This window comes from Emydura macquarii, unplaced genomic scaffold (genome assembly GCF_026122565.2).
Source record: "Emydura macquarii macquarii isolate MOO-44397 ecotype Brisbane River unplaced genomic scaffold, CSIRO-AGI_Emac_v2 contig_2422, whole genome shotgun sequence".
In the NCBI taxonomy this organism is placed as follows: Eukaryota; Metazoa; Chordata; order Testudines; family Chelidae; genus Emydura; species Emydura macquarii.
The window spans coordinates 3,458,985-3,480,255 of NW_027132559.1; the positions used below are offsets into that span (position 1 = coordinate 3,458,985).

General features: G+C 42.5%; 1 long non-coding RNA gene across 1 annotated transcript; it reads right to left on the reverse strand.

The window, feature by feature from the left end:
- Positions 1 to 1,214: 1,214 nt before the first annotated feature.
- Positions 1,215 to 15,946, reverse strand: LOC137162048 (uncharacterized). The gene is made up of 3 exons (XR_010922251.1): positions 15,898 to 15,946; positions 9,115 to 9,155; positions 1,215 to 1,323 (listed from the first exon to the last, which is right to left on the reverse strand). It is a non-coding gene; the product is annotated as an uncharacterized lncRNA (long non-coding RNA).
- Between the last annotated feature and the right edge of the window lie 5,325 nt (positions 15,947 to 21,271).

The following is a 21,271-nucleotide window of genomic DNA, read 5'->3' on the forward strand; positions in this document are numbered from 1 at the left end:
AGCCAATCCTTTAGTAACTAAAATTAAAGGTTTATTGCAAAAAGAAAGAAATAAACCATGAGAGAAATGTTAAAGGGTCAAAGAAAATCAGATACATACAAATGATTGAAAGTCCATATACATCAAGTTTCTGGGAGAATTGTGGAGTTGCAGGCTTGTACAGTTCCTCTAGTGTGCACCCAATCTCTGGGTGGGTCTCAGTCCTTTGTTTCACAGCTTCAGTTCAGTTGTAGATGAGCTGATCCAGATGAGCTGTCTGTAGCTGAACAGGAAGAATGACAAAATGGTTTCTGTGGCTTGGCCTTATATACCCTCTGGCCTTGGCCATGCTGTCTTGTGGAATGTTACAAGAACTAAAATGGAGTCCAGAGTCACATGGGCCAATCCTGGTAAGTCTTCAGGTATGCCTTTAGTTTCTTCCTGGGCCCCTTGCATCCATGAATGTCTTAATGGGCCATTAAGCAGGCTATTGTCCTGCCGCCATCCTATCTGGGGTGTTGCCCAGGCAGCACAATTTGAAATACAGATCCTGGTTAAATTGTTTTTTTTATTGTATACTTAAATTCCAATCTGAAAAGTTAGCCTCCCCTCCCCCAATCTAAATTGGTGCCACTGGACTACGGCACTGGGACACAATTATTGTTCTGTTGGTTTGAGTACAACCCTCTAACTTTCTGCGTGACATGCAGTGTATCATGCCCATGACAGGACAATAGGTATATTTTCCCCCTTTTCCTGACAAACATCACTTAAACCATTACCAAAAAACCCTTCATAAAAATGTGCCCTATTACAAATCCACTGACTGGGTGCAGGTCATATGTGACAGAAAGATCTTGTGCTCAGAGGGTCTGTGCTGAAGTTGCTTATGCTGCTTTCCTGCTAATGAAACAACACTAACTTCAAGTGGAGCTATTTCTGATTTACACTTGGAAAGAGGAGAATTTTGCTGTAAATGGAAAGATTTTGCTGCAATGGAAGCTTTCTTATACTACATATTTGACTGGGTGCCCTATAGATTTTTAAGCCATTGCTGTCCCAAGTATACATTTCACTCTGAGGGTAATGTTTACATCATCAAGTAAATTAAGTAGGGTCAAATCACACCAATGAATTGGAAAGAAAAAGGTTATTATTTATAGCAAGTACTGAAGGTAAAGTCTGAATAGAACTGGCAGCGTGAAGCTTTTTCATATAAATTAGCATTGCTGTTCTCCTCCTGTAGCTGTGGTTTTCTTGTCATACAGTTACAGGGTAAAACGTAGTAGCTTGGATAACTGTTTCACTTCCAGCAGCTCTCTCCTTTTTTCTCTTTCATTCGGGCTGAAATCCAGTAAGAAAAATTTTTGTTCTGGAGCCATTGCTTATTGCCCCCCCCCCCCTTTTTTTTTAGTGTTTTAGTCCTGAACAATGGCGAGGCTAATAATACTCCTGCACAAGAAATCATCTCATGCTTTAGATAGATGGCTTTCAGAATCACTTTCTTCATAATTTCAGTGGGGTTGATCCCTTCACTCTCAGCTGGGATTCCATATACTTTTAAACAGCACAAGCCTGAATTCAGTATTCAGATAACTCTGCTTGGAAGTAAAGTCTTCACTGTTGCTCTTTAGACATTTTGAGATTTTAAATATCTGTTCCTCTTGTCCCTGTTTAATTTTCTTTGCTCCACTGAGCCCACACCTTGTCTACTGTATTTTCTACTGATATTGGAGATGACAATCTTCTCTCCTTTAGAGTTAGCTAATTCTAGCTGACTGACCCACCTGAAACTGGCTCATCTAGGGGCTCTCCTTCGCAGAGGCTGAGCAACCAGCACTCACTGCATGGCATGTACTGTACAAAGGCACAGATTAAAGAAGTTGGTTTTATTTTGATTCTTTGGGGGTACTGGATTGAAGGTACCTGAGTACCAGGGTTCCAGCTTTCTGTGGAATGCTGCTAATTAGTTTACAGCAAATCCCAGAGTACCCTGGGAAACATCAGAGCCAAACTGAAACACACCTTCTACCCTCACAGAGTGTTTTCAAGATTTCACAAAATACTTTGGAATTTCAATAATGTATTGCAATGTAATAGCCTGAAGAAAAATTTCAAATTGTGTCGCATCTGAGAAAATAAGCGATTGCTTTAACATTTTTGTTTAAAATTTAAAAGTTCTCACACAGTGGTATCTGTGATAGTAGGAACCAAAAATAAGTTTGGTATGTCATACAATACTGTGTGCTAACAGGTTTTTTTAAATGACAACCCACTATTCATTTTTCTTGTCATCTGCAGTGCTTTAGCATTCTCCTTCAATAATTCCATCTGTACAAGGGGTCAAATGCTGCTTTGTTTCACGGGGGTAAATCAATTCGTACCACTGGCTTCAAGAGCAGGATTTGGACCACAGAGGTTATAGCAACGGCACATGCAAATACTTACCCACTGAATTTATAAAAGGAGAATAGATTTGTGAGACAAAGCAAGCTATAGGAGGGGTTTTTTCAGTCTTATTGTTTTTTAAATTTCAGAATGGTTTTCAATTAACTAAATTCTATTTTCTTGAATCTGCTGCTAATCGTGGTGCTCATTTCATGGCATTTTTTTTGTTTATGTTTTAGAAATCATGAAGTAACAGCTGGTTGATACTTGGACCCACTTTCTGGATGTTATAAAAGCGTCTACAACAGCTTGATTTCTTATACAGCTTGTTCTAATTTCAGACGTCATTGTAATATAATCATCCTCAAAGTATAACACATGACAGAAGGAGAGGATTACTGAATTCAGGTTCATTTGCCAAGCAGCAGATTTATTTGAAAATTAAAGTAAATTACTAAAGCCAGTTTCCTGAAAATAAATTTTGAGCAACTTTTTTTTTAAATATTCCCCCTCAGCCCCAAGATTCATGCTGTCTGTTCCTATAAATGCACTGTATACTGGAATAGTATCCCTCTGTGATTTTCTGTACCTCAAAATAGCACCCTGGAACTCACATCTTCACACTGTGATATGATTATGATAGGTCTGAAGTATCATTTGAGAAGTCATGATCTGTTGAACATTACTATCCTGTTGAATTATGTGTGTTACCATTGTATCTGAAGTTATGTTCTGTGTGTTACTGAAATATTTTGTGAGGGTGGGAGACGCCCACAGCCAGCCTTTCAGTGGCAATAAAGGACCAGCCAGACGTGCTGATGGCCCATCAAGAAGAATCCATTCTCCCAGAGACTCTTCAGAGTGGGTATGTATTCAATGGGGACTGCCTAATATCTACATCAGAGCAAGGATTTTTCTAGCACCTACAGAAAGTTTAAGTGAGTGTCAATGACATCAGTTGGCTTCTCTCCTCCCCCATCTCAACACCTGAAAGATCATCTGGAAGACAAACTGGGGAGATTGGTCCCAGGCTGAGAGGAAATACAACCTGTGTATTAGGAACTGAAAGCTGCCTGTAACATCTTTTAGGGTTAGAAACTGATATCTTGCTTAGTCTGTAGAGTCTATATATCCTAGTGGTCACAGCACTCTCCTGAGAAGTGGGAGATGTTCCAAATCAGGCAGAGGGGGGACCTGAACTTAATTTCCCATATCTGAAGTGAGTGGTCCAACCACTAGGCTGAAGGCTAAGGGGGAAGAGAGGCAGTGGCAATACCACCCCCATTTTTTGCAAGAAAAAGTATAGACACCTAACTTCAGAAGAAATCATGACTTTGAGGGACCGGGTAAAGGCCACACTCCTTTCCTCAGCATTTCCTATTAGCTATCTTAGGTGGCTCCCTGCTCAGCATGGATCCTATTCTTCGATGCCTAACTCTCCCCTTGCATTGTATTGGGAGCCTGGGCACTCAGCTTGAGACTGTGAATTTCATTAGCTGGCGAGACACCTACAAGAATGTTAGGCAACTCTACACCCAACTCCCCACTATGGCTCTAGGCCACAGCATCCTATTTGAATGCTGCTCACTCCACATGTGTGGTGGTCACATAGCAGTTACTATGCAATCTAGTCTCCCTCCAGCAAGAGGTAGCACAGTTATATCACTCACCAAATGGTACCTATTTGTCTGCAGCTGGAGAGGGTTTCTGGTGAGATTCGATTATGTGTGTGTGTTGTGGGGGAGGTGAGGGAGGGCCTTGATACTCTGTGTTGATTAAGAAATCAATTACTTCTCTATTTTAGGGGAAAGAAACCAATGCAAACAAATTCTAAAACCCTTCTGAAAGATTCTGGCCTATATTAAAACCTCAGGGCCTCTTTCTGATCTCACATGATGAAAGTCAGTAACGCCACTGAAAGTGGTAAAGTTTGCAGCAGAATATTCACAGAGTTCAAGATTAGAAGGGAATATTAGATCATCTAGTCTGATCTTCCGTATATCACAGGCGGTTACATTTCACCCAGACTACCCTATATTGAGCCCAATAATTTTGTGCAACTAAAAGTATATCTTGTTTGGTTAAAGCATATCTTCCAATAAGGCAACTGGGAGTCCACATTAGCAATCTCAAACAAGGATTGGAATCTATTAAATCAAATGTTCATTGATGTCAAAGGATTAGATTTTAATTGGTAAAAGTCAGTAAATGTCAATTTCACTGTACACACACAAACTGATGAAAAAGAAATATTTCCATCAGTAATAACTGAAGTTTACAGATAAGCAAAGTAAGAAAATGCTGCTTGAGAGCTACAGTTTGATATAAGCATATTTATCTTGTATACTTTGACATGTGATATTGACAGTTTGTGTTTTAACAGATGTGGAGCCTTAACTTTTTGAATCTCAGTGTCTACTGTCATTAATCCCACTATTGTCCTGCAGTAAAAATGTAAATCACTAAAAATTGAAAAAATCCTTAAAAACAAACACCGATGCCTATAAAAATGATAAAAATTGAATTATGCCAAGACTATCTTGGTAAACTGGGTTCAGATTCAAACCCTAGTGCAAGATTTCATTGTGAAACATTACTTATTACTTAAAGTTCATAAATCAAATGGTATTTTGAAACCACAGAAAAGTTCATTTGCAGAATTGGAATGTAGTTTGTAGAATAAAAATAAATGTGCATGTTACCCAGCTGTCCAAGTACAAAGGACCCTCACAGAATCTTTGTTTCCTTTGACTCTGAAAACTAAGTACACATTTTAACAATCCTTCCTCTGTTTTTTTTAAAAATTAATGTATTACTTGTGATATGTACTGAACTGACAAGATTGGGAAATTAAGTGTTCTATCCAACTATCTATTACAGGCAATGCCAGTGCAAACATCCATACACCGCTAGGCTAAGAATCTATTCCAGAGAGTTATCCTCTAGGGTAAAAAGTCAGTTTAATCACCCCTGGGCCTTTCAGAGACTGTCAGAGTGGTGTTGGTAGGGCTACATAGGCATTATCATGCCTATGACTAAAATCTCATGTACATACGTTTTTTAAACTTTAGCATAAATTGGCCAACAAGTGCTGACGGGACCAAACAGTGTCAGAAATGTGACCTCGTTTAGAAGCCAAAATTAACGCTAGAGTAAAAGAATGCAACTCAGTTGATTTAAATTGGATTCATGGGTTGGTTTCAGTAGAGTTTAATTTCAGGGTTTGCTTTTATTTCCACTGAACTCAGAGTAATTGTGCCTGTTTATGTTGGCAAATAAATTGGCCAGGCGTGTCTCTCTGGTCAACAGCATTGCATTTCCTGTCCACACTTAATGGTCTAACAACATTAGAACTCAATTTAACTGCAATCTATGCTCAAGCACTATTATAAAACCTGCATAGATGGAGCATGAATCTCATTTCATGTAGGCCACTGCACACCTGTCAGATAGGTAGTAATGAAGCCAATTCCTTGTTAGCCTGGGTTGAGTTCAAACTGTTGACCCTGCTGTGCAAGACTCTGCAAGCTTACAAACAATGCTCAGAAGCATCCAGTTTCCTGGTTCTTTTCTGGTCTTAAAATCAGCAACACTAATTTCAGTATAAAAATGCTGCCACCTGACAGCTTGAAATTTAGGTGATGTTGAGAAAAGACAACAAATCCGACAGTTTTCTCCAAGTTACATATTTACATGCAAATTCTACAAATATATTTAAACTGGAAAACTTTGGTGTAAGTTTTCTTAGAAGATCCTGGCAATGTTACATGCAGTTCCCCAGTTAATTTCAGGGTGGCAGCATTCTTTTTGAATTGGCTGTCGTCCTCTTGTGCTCAGGTTTGACTAAATCTGGTTAACATATGGAGCCAGACCCTCATATCAGTTACCTAAGTGCAACTGCACTGAAACTGATGGGCTCAGATAACCCAAGGACTGGTGTGGCATAAGAACTTGAATATAAAAGAAGCAGTGGAATTTTATTGGTATAATGAATAGAATGTGTCTTGAAATGCACTAAACCGAGAGAATATGCTGAAGCCTTCCTAAAAATAAAGAATTTTTAAAAGAAAAATTTAAGAAATTACTTTCCTCTATTGTTACTGAACAGCATAGTTTATGGTGAGCCTGATTCTTGAAGTTTTTCCTATTGACTTCTCAGGATTCAGCCATGATATGGGTTATCTTATAACAGACTTCACAAAATGTTATACAATGCACGCTCACAGTTTGCCATGTTATTACCTGGTGAGGGTGGGAGTGGTTGGGGGGCAGAACCGGTGTGGGCTGGGGCAGAATTGTAGTAAGGTATGGGCTGGACTGATGGGGCTGGGAGGAGCAGAACTGATTTGGAGACTAGGGGCACAGGATTCATTTGGATGTTGGGAGGCCAGAATTCATTGCTGGGTAGGGGACAGGTAGATGTGGGGGTGAGAACTCCTGCAGCAGGGGCCCAAATCCTCAGACCCAATACATTTAGGAGCATGGGCAACACTAACACTCGCTGGGGATGAGCAGTTCATCAATTGTGCACAGACTGAAAAACCAATATAATCTCTTTGTAAATAACCACATGTTTTGAGGGAGGAGGGCAATTGCCTAATTTGTTGGAGTCTGATTCATTTATTTTTTGATTTCTTGAGGCTGGCAATACTGCGAATGGGACTTAATTATATTGCGTTTAAAAACAGCGGAGAAAGTTACACCATTTGGGAAGACTATTTGGGGAATGAGAAGACATGATTCATTATTAATTGCTCTTCATCCCCAAATATCATTCTCACATGTATCACTTTCTCCACTGAGCTTGCTTATGTCCAGAGTTCTTATATTTAGCTTTAATGTCTGTTAGTTTCCACTGCTGAAAATATTAATTCTGGCACAAAAGACAGATCATGATCTAATGTTTATGTTAGCCACCATGATGGTTTTGATTTTAATCCTACTAGCCTCATTCTGGATTGGCTAATAGAATATTCATACATTCATTTGGAGACAATATGGGGGTGTGCCTTAAAATAATTAGAGGTTTCAAGGTGTGCTGCAGCAGAAAAAAGGTTGGGAGCCATTGCTCTAGCTTCAGTACTAGTCCACTCAGTGTGCACCCGCCTTATTCTTAAAGAAGAAGTTCCATTTCTCTTATTATATAATTTGTCATCATTAACAAATATATACAATAATAAACAAATATTCAAAATTATTACTAAATATAAACAATATGAAGCTACTTCTAAAACATCTATTCTAGGGACCTCCCACTATGGAATTTCATTGAGAAGTATCTGCTATAGAAGGATTATTATTCTCTATTAAGTGTGTGTGTGTGGGGGGGGGGGGGTGCTAACCTGCAATATTGATGCAAAAATGGTTATTAATGAGTGATACATTTTGTGGTAATTTTAGATCATTATAAATTTGCCTTTGCGTTTACTGAAGTTTACAAGGTAATTATTTTCATACATGTGGGACTTGGACAACAATAGCTCCTATGCTTATATTTTTGGTTACTGATTTTATTAAATGAAATACACAGGCCAATAAAAAAACTTGTAGGAGATTTCTGCTTTCTCCTAATAAGTAACTTGCACAATGCTTCAAAGAGACTATCTTGGTGCCCAAAAATCTGTCCTGTTACCTCCAGCTCCAATTCCAGACTCTGGAATAGACTTGTATAACTTCTATTTTGTTATATTCTATATAGGTTATTTTAAGTGATGTTAAAAAGAGCTATTGAATAGTAGTTATTGTGATTTTTTTTTTACATAGAGTGTTTGAAGTTTTTAATTGTGAATTTTTTGTGACGCTACTGTAGGTTGTAATCTTGGAAGCTAGTTAAAAGGCAAAGACCCAACAGGAGTGTCTTGTATATGGATATGGATATGAACTGGGGAATTAACTAGGGATCTGGCAGTGTGTAAGCAATTTCATTACTAAATTCAAAACAGAACGAGCTCTCCAAGAGTTGTTAAAGAAGGCATTGTCTCCTTACTGTGGCCTAATTAAATTAAAGAATCTCTTAAAATCATATAACGTTAAAAAGAGACTATTTTAAAGCTGAAAGACCTATACAGAAGCTAAGTGTGTTTGGATTTATTTACAATAGAATTTCAGCTCCTCATAAACCCTAATGGAACCAAAAAGATATCGCCAAAAAAAGTTAAAACTCCAGCGATGCTCTGAGAGGTTCCCACCACATGAACTAAGACAATGACAACATAGCTGCCTATCAAGTAGCAGATTGCATATTCATGAACTAAAGATGTTACTAAGGGCTTGTCTACACGGGGAAGCTATTATGAATTTAAAGCACACATTGGAAGTGGATTAAAATAAGCCAGAAAGAGGCATTCTTAGTGCAGAATAGGTGTTCCCACATGGGGAGCTATTGTGGAAATAGCTATTCCAGACTATTTCCCATGTAGATATGCCCTTAGGCCAACCCGTGAAGGTACTGAGCCCATAAAACAATGAGAGTAGCTAATATTTTAATTTAGCCATGTCCTGAAATAGGTGTACCTTCCTCCTTCAAAAGAGTTATAGGAAGGAAGGGGTGTAAAACTTTCGGAATAAAAAAGCAATAAGCAAACCAGCAGCCCTCTTCTGCTCACATCTTGGGCAGACAACACTCAGCAGTAGCTTATTCCATGCAGCATTCTCAGCTCAGTCTTTTATGACACCTGTGCAAGCATGCAACAACAGCAGACAGTGAAAAAGAAAGAATCCATGAAATTGCATCAAGAAGCAACCTACCAGTTCAGCACTGTTTCTTCAGCATCGTGGTGAGAGGAAATCTGCCAAAGAATTAGATTTAAATGATTCCTGTAATGCTTTTAATGGGATATTGAACTGCTATTGTAATTTAAGATCGTAATAGCTTCTCCTGTTAAATACCAGATGATTTAAACTATGTATTCCTAGAGAGACAAGCTAATCCTGGAAAACAAATGTACACAATAACAACACAAAAGCCCATTTAATTTGAATTCAAGATTCTGAGTGTTCATTAATTTGTCTGTCTCAGACAGCTCCTTGTTCTTCTTTTAAATAATTGAATTTAAATACTTTCTTGGGCTTCATATTACGCCCAATTTTGCCCATTTATAAACTGTTTAGGTTATCCATGATATACCAAACAGGATTCACCTACACTTAAAAATTCCTTGTCCATCTATAAACAGTTTTAGTTGTGATACACTAAAAGAGACAAATTAATAATTTCAGAAATATAATTTGGCCTTAATATACTTGAAAGGAAAAAAAGATGCCCTCATCAAGGTAGACTCACTTTTAAGGTATAATCTCTGTTAAGAGCTCTCTGCAGAGAAGCACACAGAAAAAATTGCAACAGAAGTAGCTGTCCATTGTTTCCGCTTTGTTTTGAATTGTCATTGTTTGAGTTGACCAAAAACAGCATTTTTCAGTAAATAAAGTATTAGCTGAAAATATTTTGTCCAACTCCACAGACAACCTATCCAACTCTTCAAGGGTTAAATGTTTCAGCAACATCAATAGAAGACTTCTTATGAAAATGACATTTCACTTCAGCCCATCTGATCAGATGAAAGCTACAACTTTCCTGGTAAATTTGCACCCAGAATAAGTTTCAAGCTGGAGATAGTCTGAATGCCCTAGCTTCCAATAAGAGAGGTTCCCAAGAAAATGTAAGTAGGGACAGGTGTACCTAGCTACCCAAATTTAGCAAGGGAATTTTGTAAAGTACATCTGCTTGGAAGTAATTGATTTTTAAAAGTACAGTATTCAATCAAGATTTGACGAGAGGTTATATAATTATTCAAAATCTTGAAACTTTCCTAACTCCAAATGTAATAAACAAATGTAAGTTCAAGACATGTTCAAGTGTATGATTGCAATTTCAACCATGATTGACTGTTTACTCCGCTTCATTTGTTACAAGTCAACTGTCAGTTTACTGAAAAATCATTGAAGTCAATTCAGAAATAGGTTACAGTTGGTGCAGCCAAACAAAACATCAATTGTTTGTCAAAGTAGTGAAATTGATTGATGATTTGGGTGATACCAGAAACTAATGCTGTAAGATGGCCTAGTTTAAGTGCTCTTCGTGGCATTAAAACATGGGGTGAAGATCATTGTGTGGAACTTTTTCAAGATTAGTAAATCATTCCATTTACTCAGGCTTAAAAAAGTAATGCTTTAATGAGTAGTTTTGTACCATGACTGAATCTGTATACTTTTAACAGAGTGAGAAACATGCTTCTGTTCCAAACTCAGTGTTTCCTTTATTAAGGCAAACCTTAATATTTATTGAACAGCTCCAGTTTTCTATACTCATGTTTTTTGTGCAGTTGCAACTTCATTTCAACTTCTAGCTCCACTCTCTTTCCTCATCTGAGGAATCACTGGAGCATTGAGGCATTAACCTCTAGTCCCTCTGGTGCGGTACCTCTCAACGCGCTCCCTCTGTCTGCCACTACAGCAGCAGAGATGCCCTGCAAGCATCAAGAGGTGCTGCAGGCAGCTTTTCAGGAACCTCCAAGGTGAGCTACATCATGCTGCCACAAGCCCCCAAACCTTATTGTATCAGGGCCTCGGGTTTTGAGTTGTACAGGCATGTAGAGCTTCACTCCCCTACTGCCTTGAAGCTGCAACTCCACCATGGAAAATTCAACCAAGAGCACGAGGATTCCCAAGGAGATGAGAACTGTTCACAACCTGCCTGCTCAGGGATAAGTCTTGTAACCTGAAGAGGCTTGGGTCCCAAACAGATAAAAGCAAGCCTTCCCTTCATAAGGGAGTAATTCATACCATCAACAAGCAAGGGGTGTAAAAAAAAAAAATCAGGATTTTGAATAGAGACGGGTGAAATTTTTTGGACAAAATAGTTTGTCGAAAAGCACAGTTTCAGTTGACTCTAAACTATTGGCAAATTTGACTCTAGCGCTTTAGGTCATTTACAAAACAGCAAGGGGGAAGGTGGTGGTGGTTGTGCTGCTGCTGATTATAACCTTCATCCCAGTGGTTAAGGTACACATCCGGGCGGTGGGAGAGCTAAGTTTGAACCCTAACCCCAAATAGACTTTCAATTCATCAAAAATTCTGAATAGTTTCAGATGTTTCAACCCAAACTGAATGTTTTTTTAAACTTCCACCCAACTGCCAAATCCATTATTCACCCAGCTCTCATTTTGAACCCTTTTCTCCTTTGCCTTCCTGCCTTGAGAGAGTGTTTGCTGCTGCTGGGCCTTTGCTCCTCCCAGAGTCTCTCCCCCAGTACTCTCTCAGGCTTGCTACCCCACCCCACCTTGCAGCATGTCTGGGCACGCAGAGAAGCCTGTTACTCCTATGAAGCGGTGCCTCAGACTGCAGGGTAATGGGAATTGTACCTGTCTGGCTTTCTGCCTATGGAACCTCACAGGGTAAGGGGCTCAGTCTGAAAGGCAAGGAGGAGTCTCTCTCTCTCCCCCCACCCTTCCACCTCTCTGTAGGCTGTATCCACATTTAAAACGTAAGGAGCGCTTCATGCAGTCTGTGTTCAGAAGAGAGGATGTGAGGACTCCATTCCTCACACAGCTGTGCTATCGAGCGATTACAAGGAGGTAACCGACAAATCCCTTCTCTTGTTCAGAAAGACTCCTCTTTTACTGATGTAAGCAGGGTCTAAACATCCTGGGAGGGGAAAAGGCATCAGGGCCAGACTGTATTTGTATGAGCACACCTATCCTGTGTAGGTGCTGAGCACGATGGGCCTGCTTTGCCCAAATGTTCCCTTTGGCTGGTGTTGGGTTACAAATCACTTTAGTGTTAAATGTAGGGATAACGAAATGTTGTTCCCCTTATTGTATGAGCAAAAGGGCAGCAGAACTGTGCTTAGCTTGTTCTGACTGAAGGGTCACTAACATCCGAACTGCACTGGCTAAGCAAGTTCTAACTCATTTGACATCTAACTCGGATGCCAGAGCCCTGTTAAGGGAATAGGGGATAGGGACAGGTATTCCTGCCTGGAAGTGTGGGCTCTGGCTAAAAGTCCCAGGCATGGTTTAACCTCCCGCTCCCACTGTTCAAAGATAGAGCTAATTAAGCTTCCATTTGTTTTTGTTAAGCGCTCGATAGAGCTGAACTCATCTACCATGGCACAGTGCTCCCACCCATCTTCAGCACTGAGGTTCACCCACTAAGAGCTGAAATCACTGAGGCCTCACAATCAGAGGGTTGGGTGGAACCTCAAGAGACTAACCTACAGTGGGCATAGTGGAGAAGCAGGTGGTAGCAGAAGGTGCTGGTGTGCAGCAGAGTGGCTGATGAAGGGCAGCCAGGAGGGTGGTTGGCAGAGTGACCCACAGAGCAACAAGTGGCCAGCAGGCTGGATGGTGGATTGGCCCACAGAGCAACGAATGGCTGAGGGCGGCCAGCAGAGTAGTGGCTGGATAGCAGAGTGAGCAAAGCACCTTCTTTCCCTTCCCCTCTCCCTCCCCCCCCCCCAACCAGGCTGGGAAGTGAATTCTGCATCTGCACCTCCAGACTCTGGATCTGTCCAGACTAAGGACAACATCTGTGAATGGGGTGCTGTGAAAGGAGGGACATGTTAAAGGAACTTCTTGTTGCTGGACTTAAGAATCTCAGGCAAAAGGAAACTGTCCCACGAACTCTGGGGTGGGTGTTTTGTTCATGCTCTTATGCATGTGAATTCTGCTTGCGGTGTTTTCCCAAGTTAATGGCGGGTTACTTTCCTCCTTTTATTAAAAGTCTCTTTTCTACACTCAGACTCTGTGCTTGCGAGAAAGGATGCATTGCCTCTAGAGGTGCCCAAAGAGTGGTGTGTTAGTGTCCCAGATTACTGGGTGGGGGCTCACGCCAGTTTTGTGTTGTATTGTTGAAAGGAACCGCTAGATATTGAACCTGGCTTTTGTTGCTGCCAACTCCAACTGGCAGAAGGGTTACATTGAGTAAAGCCTTGAGTGGTACAAGGTTTCCTGAAGTACTTATCTGGGTGTTAGGCAGAGCAGGCAGGCATCCATTCAGGATCCCTGGGCCATCTGGCAGACTATTCCCACCATCAGAGTATTTGTCCCAGTACACTTCTTGGTTAAGTGATCCCCAGACCAGGATGAACAGTATTACCTCCCTCATGTAAACAGCCAGGATACGTAGCACACACACACTATCCATATAAAACCCAAAATGCATGACTCTCCCAGGACAGGAAGTCACTTGCTCACAAGGAATTCCTTATTAATAAATGTTTTTCTCTTCAAGCAAAATTAGATAAAGGGTTTCCCTGATGGGTCCTACTGATGTCCCTTGAGGATATAAGAAGTTCTGAATTCAGTTAAACTAAATGTTATCCAAAGACATAAGGAAGCTTTGGACAGATCTACAGTTACAAAGCTGCAACTGTGCTGTTGTGGGGCTTTAGTGAAGATGCTACTATACTGATGGGAGAGCTTCTCTCATCAGTGTAGTTAATCCACCTCCATGAGAGGTGGGAGCTATGTCAACAGAAGAAGCCCTCCCATTGACATAGTGCTGTCTACACTAGAGGTTAGGTCAGTATAACTGCATCGCTCAGGCGTGTGGATTTTTCATAACTCGAGTGATGCAGTTAGATTGATGCAAGTTTGTAGTACAGATCTGGCCTTTGTACATTTTCAGAACCTAAGGTTGGTGCAGTAGTAGCTCCTCCAGTGAAAGATAGTCCTGCCTTCCAAAGAGGACTTCCTTACAAAAGAAACAGACCACAAGAGTGAGAACACTTGACAAAAATATCAAAAATTTGACTGCAATCATTCAGGCCAAAACTATTCAACTGGATGTTGAAGTTAAACTAATTCAGACTGGAAAGAAGACATTCATTTTAAACTACTAGAGTAATTAACCATTGAAATAATTTACCAAGGGTTATGGTGGATTCTCCATTTCTGGCAATTTTTAAATCCAGATCACATGTTTTTCTCAAAGAAATTATTTAGGAATTATTTTGGAGAAGTTCTATGGCCTATGTTATACGAGAGGATCTGACTAGATAATCATAATGGTCCCTTGCTTTGAGCATGAGAGGACTCTGGTTCACATTCTGGTTGAATCCCTGGAGTGTGTAAAATATTCATTTTTGGCAATTTTTTTTCCTGGGTCTGGATGTGACCTGTGGCAAGAGTAATGACTCCTAATTCCATTGTTGCGAAACTGTAAATCCCAAAGAGATATCCTGTGCGTACAAATTTAGAGGTGTAAATTAAACTGGGGATACATTAGAGAAGTTAGTAGTTGAGAATACAGAGAAACGCCAGCCCTCACGATCAAATCTAGCATAACAACCCATAGTTTGCTACCAGCTTCAAAAAGTATTCAAGAAGGGCCTATTCCCCAAACAGAGGAAAAAATCCAGAGCAGAAGCTCCCAGTAAAGACCTAGATACATTTTCTTCCCAAGTCAATGAACTCCTCAGCATGACAAAGGCAAAATGAGCATTTGTGTATGAACATTTACTATTTCTGTGCAACACTCTTCCTTTTGATCTACTCACTGCCTCCAGCATCATAAGAAACAGCTGGTAGTAGTCACAGAAAGACTCAGATTGCAAGTTACATGCCTCTACCCATTTACTGACAACAACAACATCCTTTCCAGAGAAACAGTCCCAACTCACCTTGCAAGCTGCTGAAAATTATTCAAAGTTACCAACTGCTCAAAATCAAGAAGAACTTTGAATCCAGTGTAGACAATTGCTCACACCAGGGTCAAAATAGGCATGCTTTTAGTTGACTTTGACAGCGCAATCTATGGCGTGTCTGAACAAAAACATAAACCTGGTCACATAGTGGTCCATAAAATCCAGTATCCTGCCTCTGATAAGATGCTTCAGGGGAAGGTGCAAGAAACCCTGTGGTGGGCAGTTATTGATTAACCTGGGGAAATTTCCTCCTACCTTCCTTTAGAGGTTGGCTTATGTTCCAAAGCATGTATGTTTATAACCCTTCCAAAATCAGGGAGTAACCAAACATCAAAGCTTCTCTGAGGCAATGGAATTAATGTGCTGGGCAGAGAAGAATCTATGGCTTTTGCTTATCCTTTACTTGAACTATCTTGTAAAGAGGCAGACAGAGAGAGATGAAGTCCTCCACTGGCCCAGAAGGCAAATGCTTGAACTTAATAGACAGCCAGGAACCTCCACTCCACTTCCAGAAGGGACCAGACTTTTTGAAACAGGGATCCCTGGTTCATTTGATTCAGAATCACCTATAGTTAACAGCCTCGATATTTTTTTTTTTTAAATGTAGTTCAGCAGGAGTCCTCTGCAAGCCACTTCTTGGTACCCAGAAGAACTCAGCCAGGAAACTTCTTTCTTTGATTTAATTTCTGACATGGGAGGAAAACAGCAAGCTCTTCTGAGCAGGGACTGCCTTTATGTTTGTATAGTACCTAACACAATGATGGCCTGACCTCCAGATACTACCACAGAGCAAAGTTCTGGTGATCTCAGCTACGCTAGATTTTCTCCAAGATGGTTATTTGGGATTCTACACTGAAGCACCACAGAGAAAAGGGTATTAGCCCTACCATCATCCTTTGTGCCGGCACCTTGGTCTCCCCATCTGAGTATCGTCAGGTGTCAGTTCATCACAATGGCCATATTAGACATTCCAGTGGCTGGCTTTTCTATCTACCATTACCTCTGAAAGACAAATTTTGGAATTAATACCTCTGTGTATACGTAAGAACCATACTGCTCTTCTTGTGAGGAAAAGATAATCCTTATAGGTACAGAAATCCTTAGCACTCTTTTTGGATGGTTTCAGCATAAGCAGGCATTCCTAGTGCTCTAAAGATATAACTCAAGCAGATGGATCACACACACCAGTTGTACCCTTTTCATCTCATTTGACATAAAATTCCAGGGTCTTAGGGCTTTAAAGTTGCTGTAGGCAAGATATTAAAATCCTATACAAGTTGGCCTGCTTGTTGGCATCTGGGAAACTATTTATGAAGGAGGCAAGGCTCCCTCTTCAAGGACCCTAGTGGCATTGAGGGTAAAAGTGTATTAGCCTCATCTGAGGAAGATTTATAAGTAAACTTTTAAAAATTCATGCTGGAATAAGAAGTATATTTGAAATATGAAATCTTTATAAGTTACTTTTGGGGACATCTATATGGTCTTGTCTAAATGTAGAAGTTACCACCAGTTTAAAAAATTATATGTTTATAAATCACTTTAGTTAAACCAATCTGCACACCTGTGTAAACTCTCTTAGGTTTAAACCTACAAATGTTTACCTTTAATTTAACCTGTGCAACAGTGTGGAAACCAGGACTATACCAATGTCGTCATGTGCACCCAAATTCAGATATTCATCTAACTTTATGATTAGGACAAGTGAACTTGTGAAGCACCGTTCTCTGGAAATAAAGGTGCTGAACAGTGAACAATTTTAACTAGGGCCTAAGTACTACAACTAGGCTCCACTGACTGAAAGAGAACAAATTAAATGTTCTGGATTAAAAAGAAATGTGGAAATCTAAACAAGTTGCATATTCTTGGATTAAGAGGCACTTCACTGAATAATGGGGTCATTCAAGTAAATTATACATCTCCCATTAACTTTAATGAGGCCAGAATGTACTGGAGGGAATATTGCAAAGTGCGTGTGTGGGGGTGGGAGTAGGGTGGGATGGTAGAACACATCAGGCTGACTGGCCCATGTGTGTTTTCTGGCTTTTGTTTCAGTATTTGGCTCCATAACCCAAATATGACACAAGTTCTAATGGCAAAGCAACCCTGCTCATCAAAATGTTACTCACAGAGGGTGAAATTTCACCTCATACACAATGTCTACGCATCATTTTAGCCCTATTTTGGGTGGTGAATAGAGCTCATGCTTTTCCTATGCATAGGAGAGAATTTCATCCTCAGCCAGCCTGATGTATTGGCAAAATAGCCAAGGAAAGTTCACATTTGAACAAGGGGGGAAGTTAGGTCTTACTTGAAAAAAAAAATATCATTACTAAATATTTTGCTATGGAGATAGAACAGCTTCTGTGGTCAGAAACAAGTGGACTGGCAGCAACGATGGCTTGTCTATATTGCCTGCAGTTTGAACTAGAGAGGTGTGAATATCAGTGTGCACCAAAGTGCTGCACTGTTACTCCCCCGTGTGGACACTGCAGGCATGAACTAAAAGGTTCCTAGTTCATGTTAATGTAGTCCTCTTCAAACTGCAAAGCAATGTAGACATGGTTTAGTGAACAGAGAACCAGGGCCTGTGCATGGCATTCAGGAAATACATTTTTCTTCAACCTGATGGCTCAGGATTATTTCCCTTGTTACACCGTCCACTGTTGATTCTCTTCCTGCTGCCACTTTGATAGCCTGAAAGGGTGTTGTACTTACTCAAGAATGAAATCAGAGGAGAGCCACATTTCAAGAAAAAGAAGTCTAGTTTTGGTTTGTAGGACCTGCACTGGTTGCCCATTGCTTTCAGGATTGAATTTAAGGGGTTAACGTTGGCCTATGCAGGATGGCGACTCAGCCCAGCAGGGGCATTGTGACCCTTCCTCAGGCCCAACAAGAAGCTAGTGGGTTGGGAGTCTTTCGCCCCCAGCTCTCAAGAGGGGTGGGGCTGGCAAGTAGTCTGTGGCCCCTGGCCCTCAGGCAGGGTGGGGCTATTAAAGCAGTCTGTAATCCCTGGCCCTCAAGCAGGGCAGCCAAGTAGTCTGTAGCCCTCAGGCAGGGCGGGGCTGGCACAATGTTCAATATCCTCTGCAGTGGCAGGTTCAGAGGAGCCAAGCACTCCTGGGGTGGCTAGGGAAGTGGGAAGGGTGACACAGGCTCACCTGACTCCATTGTGTCCCAGCCCAGGGCCCTATTAGTGGCAACGGGGTTCGGCCACTGGGTCAGCGGGGCTCCAGCCACAACACGCCGACACTGGTGTGACCACAAGCTCAGCCAAACTATAGTCGGCTGCTCCTGGGCTACTTCCTCCCACCCTGAACCCGGGTTCCTGGAGCCAGGGGTCTTCCTACGAGTCGCTGGGGTAGACAGCTAGAGGGAGCCCCACAAGTCCTTGACCAGCAGCCAGTGGCAGGTCCGGGAACTCCTAGGGGCCATCAGTGGATGACAGCTCCTCCAGGTCACAGGATCCCGGTGGGTCCTCCGGCACACAGAGATCAGGCAGCTCTGGCAGGACCCCGGCAACAGGTAGTTCCTCTAGGTCAGGATCAGTCTCAGAGGGTTTCTACCAGTCAGCAGCCTCTGGTAGCTCTTCCCAACTACTAGGGCCTGGTGGCTCTTCCCAGTCACTAGGGCCCAGCAGCCCTGGCAGGCCCTGGAGGCTCTAGCCAGCGAGTTGTTTGCTCCTGGGTCAGGACCAGACCGCAGCCTCAGGGAAGGCACATCCTTCTTCAGCAGCAGCTTCCCCCTGACTGAGCTGCTAGGCCAGCCTTTTGTACTTCTCCTTCCTGTCCTGGCCCCACCCCTCCGCTCCCAGGGTATTTGGCCTGCAGGATCCTTATCTGCCCAGCAGGAGCATTGCCACAGTGCCTTTCTGCAGCCTATAAAACCCTCAATGGCTTGAGACCTTCCTATTTGAAATGCAGCCTCTGTTGTTATGCCACACTGTTGCAGTTGAGCACAGAGGAGACATCAGAGCTGTACCCCAAGCATTTTAAAAGGGGTTGGTGATGGAGATTGCTCTATCACCAACCCACTCTATTAGGAGCCCTCTGCTCTGAAACAAGCTCCACCACAGCCTCAAATAGCTCTGAGCTGTTGGCCTTCAGGGCCTGCCACAAGGTTTATCTATTTAAGTGGGTTGCCACAGTGGGTGCGGATCAAAATATATGGGGAAGGGGAGTATTTTGGTTTGTGTTTTGGAGGAGGTTTAGATCTGTTGAGTGAAGATGCTTTTTAATTTTTGTTTTTATAACTTCTCAGGGTGCTGAGAACTCTCTCCCTTCAGAACCTCTCTATAATGTTTTGCCTTGTTTTTGTATCAGGTTGCTAGAAACTTAGAGGTAATCAAAATTAGTTTAAAATCTACAATCCAAAGTTTGATTGACAGAAGGAACATCACCGACTACACAGGGTAAATTCTCACTATGCAATTTGCATTGATTTTAAATGTGTTCCTTTATTTTCTATGGATGAAATTTACCCCTGTACAGTAAATTATATCATATATATTATATATCAAATATATTTATCATCAGTAAATAAACCAATATCAGTCCTGCTAGCTACTATTTAAGCCTTTTAAATAGGGGTGTATTCAAATAAGAGTCTAAGATGAAATATGTGAAACTACATGAAATGTGCTTGAACAAGATAGATGAATGAAGTGTGTAGCAAGGCGTTGTGGCCTTCATCTGAGCCTGGGCCTGAGGAAGGGTCACGATGCCGCTGCTGGGCAGAACAGGGCCTTACAGGCCCAACTGCCCAGCAACAGAGGGGCTGAGCCAAGGCAGGACGAGGAACTATAAAAGGCTGGCCTAGCAGCTCAGTAGTGGGGAAGTTGCTGCTGGAGGCAGATGTGTCTTCCTGGAGGCTGTGGCCTAGCCTGATCCAGACCCAGCAGCTGTTTGGAGCAACCACCCCACCGAGCAGAGCATCCAAAATCTGCCCAGATTGCTGGGCCCTATTGACCAGAGAGGGCCGCTGAGCCCTAACGAATGAAGAGGGCCACTGAGCCCCAGTAGCTGGAATGAGCCACCCGAGACTCCTGGGTGGGAAATACCCCCTGAGGCCAGCCCTAACCTGGAGGAGCTGCCTGACCCTGGGGAACCCTGTGGACTGGAGGAATCCCTGGGACCTGGAGGAGCTGCCCTCTGCTGATGATGCAGAGGAGTTCCCGGACCTGCTGCCAGTTGATGGGGAGGGACCTGTGGGTCTGCCTCTCACCATGTTCCCAGCAACCCAGAGGGAGACTAATGCCTGCAGGTACCTGGGGACAGGGTGGAAGTGGCCCAGGAACAGATGACTAGTAAGTGGCTGAGTCAGGGGCTAGACCCCATCAGCGTGTTGCGGCTGGAGCCCTGCTGACTCAGTGGCAAACTGCCTTGCCACTGATAGGGCCCTGGGCTGGGACACGGTGGAGTCAGGTGGCCCTGCATCCCCCTTCCCTAGACATTCCAGGAGTGCCTTGACCCCCTCTGAGTTTGGGAGATCCTGAGCTCAACCTACCCCGCCTGCCTACAAGGCTGGGGCTCCAGGCTATTTTACTAGCCCTGCCTGTGGGAAGGCCAGAGGCTATTGACTGCCCAATCAGCCCTGCCTGGCTTGTGGGCCAGGGACTGCAAACTGCTTGCCTGCCCCGCCCTGCCTGGGAGCCGGGGGGCACCAGACTGCTGTATTAGCGCTGCCTGTGGGAAGGCTGGGGGGGCATAGACTGCTTGCCTGCCCCGCCCTGCCTGAGGGCCGGGGGCACCAGATCACTTGCTAGCCCGCTTGTGGGAAAGCCAGGACTGCAGACCCCGCATCAGCCCTGCCCTATGGGAGGGCCGGAGGGCTACAGACTGGGAAGGGAGCCTACCCCGGTGGGGGTGGAGCTAAAGACTTGTACACGGACACTGTTTAATCCCCCAAAGGAAAATGCTGTGGCCTTCCTCGGAGCCTGGGCCCGAGGAAGGGTCACAATGCCCCAGCCGGACGATGCCACCAGCTTACAAGTGTCATCCAGAATATAAGAACAAACTGTTTAGGCCCGCAAAGCACATTGAGCACTTGGGTGGAGTTGTTTTTTCAGAATGAATATAAACTTTGTGCTGTTTGCCCTATTTAACACAACACAATCTCAAACCTCTCTTATCAACAGGTTTGGCGTGTTCCTTAAAGTTTATCCTTCCCAGGGCAAATTATGCTCTTGGTCAGACCAATATAATTCCAGTATTGTAAGTGAGATTTCATGAGGGAATCCATCTGTGGATTAGAAGAGATTAGAAG